Source organism: Chinchilla lanigera, unplaced genomic scaffold (genome assembly GCF_000276665.1).
Source record: "Chinchilla lanigera isolate Chin_1 unplaced genomic scaffold, ChiLan1.0 scaffold00032, whole genome shotgun sequence".
Lineage (NCBI taxonomy): Eukaryota > Metazoa > Chordata > Mammalia > Rodentia > Chinchillidae > Chinchilla > Chinchilla lanigera.
The window spans coordinates 10,959,721-10,968,131 of NW_004955433.1; the positions used below are offsets into that span (position 1 = coordinate 10,959,721).

General features: G+C 44.6%; 1 protein-coding gene across 4 annotated transcripts in view; it reads left to right on the top strand.

Moving 5' to 3' along the window:
* Chd9 (chromodomain helicase DNA binding protein 9) overlaps positions 1–8,411 on the top strand; it is a 260,391-nt gene that overhangs the window by 58,950 nt on the left and 193,030 nt on the right. Inside the window, exon 1 of one of the 4 annotated variants that reach the window (XM_013516198.1) lies at positions 8,314–8,337. The exons of the other annotated variants lie outside the window; for them this stretch is intronic. The gene's annotated coding sequence lies outside the window, so the exon portion shown is untranslated. Of the gene's footprint in view, positions 1–8,313; positions 8,338–8,411 lie in introns of those variants that run through there. 4 annotated transcript variants of the gene reach the window in all.

The following is an 8,411-nucleotide window of genomic DNA, read 5'->3' on the forward strand; positions in this document are numbered from 1 at the left end:
TACATTGTTATATCCCAAACAACTCACACACCAGCAGATACTCCTTACATACTTGTTGAATGAATTCACTTTTGAAATAGCAGCCGCATTTCATGCATTTGGTTTTTCCCGACTTGATGTAGAAGCACCTTCTCCGGGAGTGGTTTTGTTACCCCAGGAGAAGCAGATGCACAAAGAGAGGTAATAAGATGATCAGGGATGTTTTATTGAGGGAAACAACAGACCTTATTTTTCCTGAAGACCCTTTAAGATTAGGACAAGCAGCTATTTATAAAAGCTCATAGTGTGAGGTTTGAACTGTCAAGTAGGATCATGCTTTGAAGTATATTCCTGCTACAATCAGAGGATAAACTTGATAAAACCTGGAGACTGTAAGGTCTGTCCCTGATTAAATGGGCCCTGGATAAGAGTCTGAAGAGCAACTCTCTAGCTGCGCATACCTTTTGGGTGTTGTTATTAGCAGCTCTAGATTTGAAAACAGTGCAAGAGTGTGTGCTAAATGATCGTTGAGGTGCTTTAGCTATAGCTAAAAGCCTATGTAGCTCTCTCTCATTGCTATTTGTTTGAACAAAAGCTGGAAAACAAGTCTAAAGAGCTTTCTAGTGATAACCTCCACTCCTGTTCTAAAAAGGACCCGTGTTCTTCAGTGAGGTAAGGAAATTTCACAACTCCCAGGGGCTGGGAGTTAGTTTTTCGCTCACTGATGAGTTAATGGAGTTCCATACAGATTCTTTTCCTAGAGTAAAAAGACATCTGAGCACATGGACGGGTGTGGTGGTGGACGCCTGCAATCCCAGCACTCAAGGGAGGCTGAGGCAGGAGGATCCTTGCGAGTTCAAAACCAGCATGGGCTACAAAGACAGTTCACCATGAGTTCAAGGCCAGCCTGAGCTGCATAGTGAGACCCTGTCTCAAAAAGACAAAAAAAAAAAAGGTATCTGAGCTGTTCAGGATACTTTTCATTATAACAAGGCTTGAATCCTGTTATATTTTATAACATAATGGGGCATAAAACATTCAAGTTATGAATCTCCATAAAATGTGTGAAGTATTTAAACATACTTTAACATTTATAAGCACTTTTTGTGCAAGTACTTATAAATCTGTGCAAGAGGATTTTCTTTAGTGGCTCAACCTGTGGATGAGTACCAATAAAGAAGATAAGATTATTTTATACACATTTGTACAATATTTATTATATATATACATTTTTGGGGGGGTTTTGAGACAGGGTCTCACTATGTAGTGCAGCTGGCCTTGAACTTACAGTGATCCTCCTGTGTCAGCCTCCCTAGGCTGGAATTACAGGTGTATGCCACCGATCCTGGCAATATTTATTTGTTTATTTATTTATTTATTTATTTCCCAGGACTGGGAATCGAACTCATGACCTCGCGCTTGCCAGGCAGGTGCTGTGCCTCTGAGCTAAATCCCCAGCCCTCTTTTTTTGTTTGTTTGTTTTCCTTTAAATATTTATTATATATTTATTATTTCTACTTTACTATTATTTAGATGAGAAAAATGACCCTCTTTTGTAGCCAACATAACACCTCATATATATCATATGATGCAAATATTTAAATACATTCCAGAGGCTGGGCATGGTGGCACATGCCTGTAATCCCAGCACTCAAGAGGCTGAGGCAGGAGGATTGTTCTGAGTTGAGACCAGCCTGGGCTACAAAGTGAGCTCAAGGCCAGCCTGAACTGTGCAGTGAGACCCTCTCTCAAAAAGGCAAACATAAAAATAAATAAATAAATAAATAAACACATTTAGGACTAGGGGTGTAGCTCAGTGGTAGAGCACTCCCCGGTTTAATAGAGGCCTTACGTTTGATCCCCAACACTGCAAAAAACAAAACAAAACAAAACAAAACAATCAAAAGTAAATTATAACAAAAATCACAAAATCAGTAAGCCCGATATCAGAAATAACAGGGCCACTGCAACAATCTTCAGATCAAAAGAAAGTATTTGCCACTTAACTAGTTTTGTAAATGTAACAAAATGCATCCTTTTGTCTTAGCCTGTGTTCACATGAACATATATGGATTTAATGTATACACTACTATAGTAAAGTTGAAAGTTACTGCCTGGGCATCATTCTTTAAAAAAAAAAAAATTTAGTGAGATGATATTTACTTACTACAGTTTCACACTTCAGTGGTTTTTAGTATATTCAGAGTTACATAACCACCATATAATTTTAAAACAATTTCATCATCCCCCAAAGGAACTCTGTGCCTATTAGCTGTCACTGTCCTGCTTTATACCATTACTCCCAATTTGGCCCTAGGCAACCACTAATCTACTTTCTGTCTATATAGATTTCCTTATTCTGGACATTTCATATCCAGTGAATAGAATCTTGCAGTGAAGCCTTTTGTATCTGACTTTTATCACTCAGTGTTCTGTTTTCAAAGTTTATTCTTGCTGTATCATGTACCAGTGCTTAATCCTTCTGTGGCTGAATAATACTGCGTTCCGTTTTGTGGATAGACCACTGTTTTTCTGTTCATCAGTTGATGGACAGTTGGATTATTTCCACTTTGGGGCTATGATCAAACATGCTGCTATGAACATTTGTGCGCAAGTTTTTCTATGGATTTAAGTTTTCATTTCTCTTGAGCCAGTGGGTTATATTGTTACTGTGTTTAACTTCTGTGAAGAACTTTTCCAAAATGGGAGCATCATTCCCACCCCCGTAATGTAGGGTTCTAATTTCTCCAAATCTTCAACAACACTTATTGTTGTTTGTCATTTTTATTGTAGCCATCCAGATGGGTGTGATTATCTTACCATGGTTTTGATTTTGCATTTCTCTAATGACTAATGTGCTGGGTATCTTTTCATGTGTGTACTCTCTACTTGTGTATTTTTTTTGGGTAAATGTTTATTCAGGTGCTTTGACCACCTTTTATCTTGGGGTGGAGTGGTACCGAGGTTTGAACCCAGAGAATGAACTTCATTTCCAGCCCCTTTTATTGTCTGTTTTCAAACAGGATCTTGGTAAGTTGCCCAGAGTGGGCTGGAATTTGTGATCCCCCTGTTTCAGCCTCCCAGCATTCTGGGTGATTTGATCACTTTAAAACTTTTTTAAAAAAAATAATTGTTGAGGGCTGGGGATATAGCTTAGTGGTACAGCGCCTGTCAAGGTCCCGAATTCAATTCCTGGCACCAAAAAAATTGTTGAATTGTAAGAGCTCTCTCTCTCTCTCTCTCTCTCTCTCTCTCTCTCTCTCTCTCTCTCTCTGTCTCTCTCTCTACCTCCTTCACTCCTTCCATCCTTCTCTCCCTCCCTTTTTACTTATAAGAGAGCTCTTTATATATTCTGAACACCAGACTTTTTTCAGATATATAATTTGCGAATATTTTCTCCCATTTTGTGTTTTGTCTTTCTTTTTACTTCCTTAATGATGTTTTTTGAAGCACAAAGGTTTCTTGTTTTGATGAAGTTCAGTTTATCTTTTCCTTTGGTGTCCGGCACAAAATTTTTTAATGAAATCAAATTTATGTATATTTTCTTTTGTCAATTACACTTTTGGTGTCATATATTAGGAACCATTACCTAGCCCACAATTCCAAAGATTTTTCTTCATAGAGTTTTGTTTTTTTGAGACAGGGCCTCTTTCTGTAGCTTAAGCCACTGTTGAACTTGCTATGTAGCCCAGGCTGACCTTGAACTTCTGATCCTCCTCCCCCAGCCTCCCGCGTGATGGGATTGCACGTATGTGCCACCATGCCCAGCCTCTTCCTAGAGTTTTGTGTAGGCTGGCCTTAAACTCATGGTGATCTTCCTGCCTCAGCCTCTGGAGTACTGAGATTACTTGGCCTGTGCCACCACATCTGGCTACATACTTTCTTGATTACTGTAACTTCATAGTAAGTGTTGAAATCAGGATGTGAGTCCTTCAACTTTGATCTTTTTCAGGGTTATTTTGACTGTTCCATGGTTTATGGATCCAGTTTAACTCCACTGTAGCCCTCTTGTCTTAAGTGCCACAGTTGCCCTGCAGTAACCCTCATCAGTTTGGCCTGCATAGTTTCCCAGCGAACCATTCTAGATAAAACCATTAGCATTCTATATGGTGCTTCCCTGGCTCCAGAGATGCGCCATACTCTTCAATATTATCTTTTTTGTTTTGTTTTGTTTTTTCTTCAATATTATCTTAAGACAAACCAGACACATTCCAGCCAAATGAAGTCACTTTCATCCTAACCCATAAGTACGCCCTTCTTTCTGACCCAAATTGCGAGATCCTGCTGATCTTAGTGCCACCCAGAACCATACTTCTGTCAGGAAACCCACCGATAAACTGCATTCCGTGCAGCCCCATCTCTGTCTGCCTCTTTTTCGTCAGCCTCATGGCACTTTGGGGACAGTCCTCATACACTGGGACTTGGTTAGTTCTGTAAAACATGGGTTTCATTTTGGCATGTATTTCTGAGGTAGAGTCTAATGCTGTTTAGTTTGCAGATCTTGAGCGTATCATTTTTCCCAAATGTGATCAGGGGAAGTGAAATCACTTTTGATCTAGCCCATAAGTACGCCCTTCTTTCTGACCCAAATTGTGAGAATCAGCTGATCTTGTTGCCCCCCAGAACCACATTTCCATTAGGAGGTCCACCAGTAATCTGCAATCCGTGATCTGTAGTCGCCCAAATGGCAGGAAAATTCCACAAATTTGAATTGTAAAATAATCTTATGGTGACTCAATCAAGATGCTTTTGCAGGTAAACTCTTCCTTCTGAGGTGCTAAAGCAGTATAAAAAGAAAAACTCAATATGGAATTGGACCACTGAGTAACAGGTTTTGGGGCCAGCAGGTCTAAGGTCGAATATTATTTCTGTCACTCAGTGACTGTGCAACTTGGGTAGATTTTGAACCTGTTCATTTGTAAAACTCGAAAAAGAATCCTTTCCTCATTGAGTGGTTGGTTGTAAAAGTAAAATGAAATAGCAAATATATATGCATTTTGTTGTTGTTGTCATTTGGGGACAGGGTCTCCTGATGTAATTTAGGCTGGTCTTGAACTTATTTATGTTGCACAGGCTGGCCTCAAACTTGCAGCCGTCTCCCTGCTTCAGCCTCCCAAATTCAGCTAGGGTTATATGCATGCACCACTACACCCAGCTACAAACCTTTTGTGGTTTTGTCACTGGGAAGATGGTGGTGATGAGATCCAGCTGACAACTGGTACCCCACACCCAAATCTCTCTGCTTATTGACAGTGCCAGAGTATGTTCTTCACCACATGAATTAACCAGAAATTGTATTAGTAAACTCTAGTCTCCTCTAGATTTAATGAAACAAAGTTAAAAAGTTTAAGGGCCCTATCAAAGGGCTGGTCTCGGAGCCAGAGATGCTGACAGGGTTCGGTTCTGGCACATGCTGCTGGGACCCTTCCCTGGCCTGCAGAGTTCTCGCCCCACCTGTACACAGTTCCACCGTCTGTTACCGCTGCACTGTGGAAGCCCCCTGTTGCCAGCCTGATCCTAGAAAATGCCTGGCTGGGCACTAGTTAAATTTCAGTAAACGACACCTGTTTAGGCTGTTTCATTCAGGGAGTAGAGAACCTGTCATAGCATAGGCTTTCTGGTGACAAATCATATCCTCAGGTATGAGGGTCTTTGCTTTGAAAGACAGGGATCCATTCTTGCTCTAGAGCAGGGAGGTGGGTCCTGGCAAGTGTGGGTGCTGCTTGGCCTTGGACGTTGAGATGCCGGATGGCAATGGAAGTCCAGCATTGCTAGACTTTGACATTTTTCATGATACTGATTCTTTCTAACTTCAGTTGCAAAGGGTTATATACCTAGTTCCTACATTTTGAGGTTCAGTGTCACCCTCTCCCATAACTTTAGTTCTAGAGTGCACATACCCAGAAACCTCAGTTACAGAGAACACCACTAACTTTTAAGAAATCAGTGAAAACTAGTCACTCAGCTGTCGGACTAGAACTTCTGCACTTGACCTGCAAGAGAACCTCATAAAGAACTTTACTGAAAGCCTGAAAGCTTGGCATGTGACTCAGGGGTAGAGCTCTTGCCTTGCATGCCAGAGGTCCGGGGTTTGATCCCCAGCACCACAAAAAACAAAACAAAACCCTGAGCCATTAAACTAATAAAAAGATATTTATGTCTAAGTTTATAGTTTGCACAGAAACTTGTTTAAAAAGTAGAAAAGAAGGTTGTTGGGTAGAAGCATGAGAAGTGTCACCCCAGTAAGAAGGAAAGAGATATACGAGAAGCAGACATAAGTTAGAAATAAAAATAAGCAGCATGCCGGAGGCCGGTTTTTTCTTTTGTTGTTGTTGTTGTTGTTGTTGTTTTGCGGTACCAGGGATCAAACTCACGACCTTGCGCTTGCCAGGCAGGCGCTTAGGACGCTGAGCTATATCCCCAGCCCCAGGAGGCCGTTTGTTCTAGGAATAAATTCTACATATTGTTGAGGGCATTTATTGATCATAATTGAATACGATCATGTTGATAAACCCTTAATCACCAAGTAACTTTCAAAATCGTGTGTTCAAGAAAAGATGAAAGTTTTCTGTCGGATAACAGGAAGGAAAGTTCTTTAAAGTAGCCCAAGTTTTTCACTTACATAAGATACTGCTTTTGCTGTTATGCCAGATAAATGAGATGTTACTGGCTTTAAAGTTGACTCAACAAGTTGAATTTACAAACTAAAGCAGTATTCAAATAAGTAGTAGTGTAGGGAGCTCAGACATTAACTGTTTCTGTGCGTCCTTATTCCACTGAAGTATGAGGTTGTTATTAAGTATCCTTGAAGGCAATCAAAGGAGTAATTGTAACTTCTTTCCGCCAGGGTTTCTTCCTGAGCCTGAGCCTTTCAGTGTCGCGAGCCCATCAGTATCGCGGCTAAAGTTGTTTTGCTCTGCTCTTCCAGCACTTTATGAGGGGATATAAAGAATGAAACAATTTAGCCACTGGCATTGGGTATAACCGGGCCATTCCATCTGGCCAGATGTAAACAAGAAGTGATGGTCTTTTGTAAAGGGCGAAATTCAAGAGATTTCCATCATCTGGAAGGCAAATGTTAAATATCACCCACACTGGATTTGAAAACAGTAAATAGTTTGAACAAACATGGATAGGCTGATTAAAGTTCAAGCATTCAATTATTTTGGTCTATCTCGCGTTTTAGCTTTTCAATTTTTAGCTTTTCAATTTTTAATTACGTAATAAGGTCAGCTGTGGGCCAGAACGTGAAGACCCACAGAATTTTTAGAGCTGGAGGCTTTGAGAAAACTTGTCTAGCCTCTTCATTTTACAGAAGGGAAAACTGAGGCCCTGGGACATGTTAAGGTTTAATGTAGGTCACTCGGTTAATCAGTGACAGAGAGGGAACCCAGGTGTCCCAGCGCCTCCGTGGGACAGTGGTTCCCCCCCCTCCCCGCCCCCTTTTAAATTTTTGTCCTTTCTTCTTTCGTGCCTAAGCGGCAGGCTCGGCTCAGCGCCCCTCTCCTGATCTCGCTCTGGATCCGGGCTCGCGGCCCGGTCTCCTTCGCTGGCGCCTTTTCCGCGGCAGGTGCTGAGCGAACACCTGGCCTGCATCGCTGCATCACTGCGCCCCGTGCTCCCGATTTTACAGCAGCGGGCTGTCACCTGGGTCGCAGCGCGCGAGGAGCCCCTGGTGGGAATCCACGGCCGTTTGGAAAGGGAGGCTGTGGGAACCCTCGGCGGGCCCGGAGATGCCCTGCGTGTGAGTGACCTCGGCGTCGACCCCGCCGCCGGCCAGCTCGCGGCCGGGGCCTGACGTGGCGGCGCGAGGGGAGAGGCCGTCGCGAGGGCGCGGCCTGACGTGGCGGCGAGGGGAGCCCGGGACACTGCACTGCTCCGCGTTCCGGCCAGAGGGCGCCCGGTCCCAGCCCTTCCCCGCCCCTAGGCCGCCTGGGGCTCCCGGAGTAACCGCGCCGGCGATTGGGTCGGCGGGGCCATGTTGGAGCAAGCAGGGCGGCGACCCTGCCTCCCGCCTCCCGCCGCCCAGTGCCCTCGGCCGGGCCAGGAGGCGAGAGACGGGGAGCAGCGAAGGGATCCTCCCTCCGGGGAAGCCCGACGCTGCCCAAACGGCGACGGAAGCGGTGGCGGTCACGGCCGCCCCTCCGCGCCCCGGCCAATCAGCGGCGCGGGCACAAATATGCAAATGTGCGCCGGTGCTGCCGGAGTGCCGCTCGCAGGGGCTGGTGGGGTCGCGCCGGGGGAGTGAACCGGACCAATCAGGCGGGTGCGTGGCGGCGCGGGGGAGGCGGTGCCCTGCACTCCTCCCTCTCTCCCCGCCGGCCCCGCGCTGACAGGGGGGGCCTGGCCGCGCCGCGGGTAAGTGCGGCCGCCCGTCGCTGCCACCCGCCGCCTCAGGCGTGGAGAGGAAGCCCGGGGCCACCGAGGGGCAG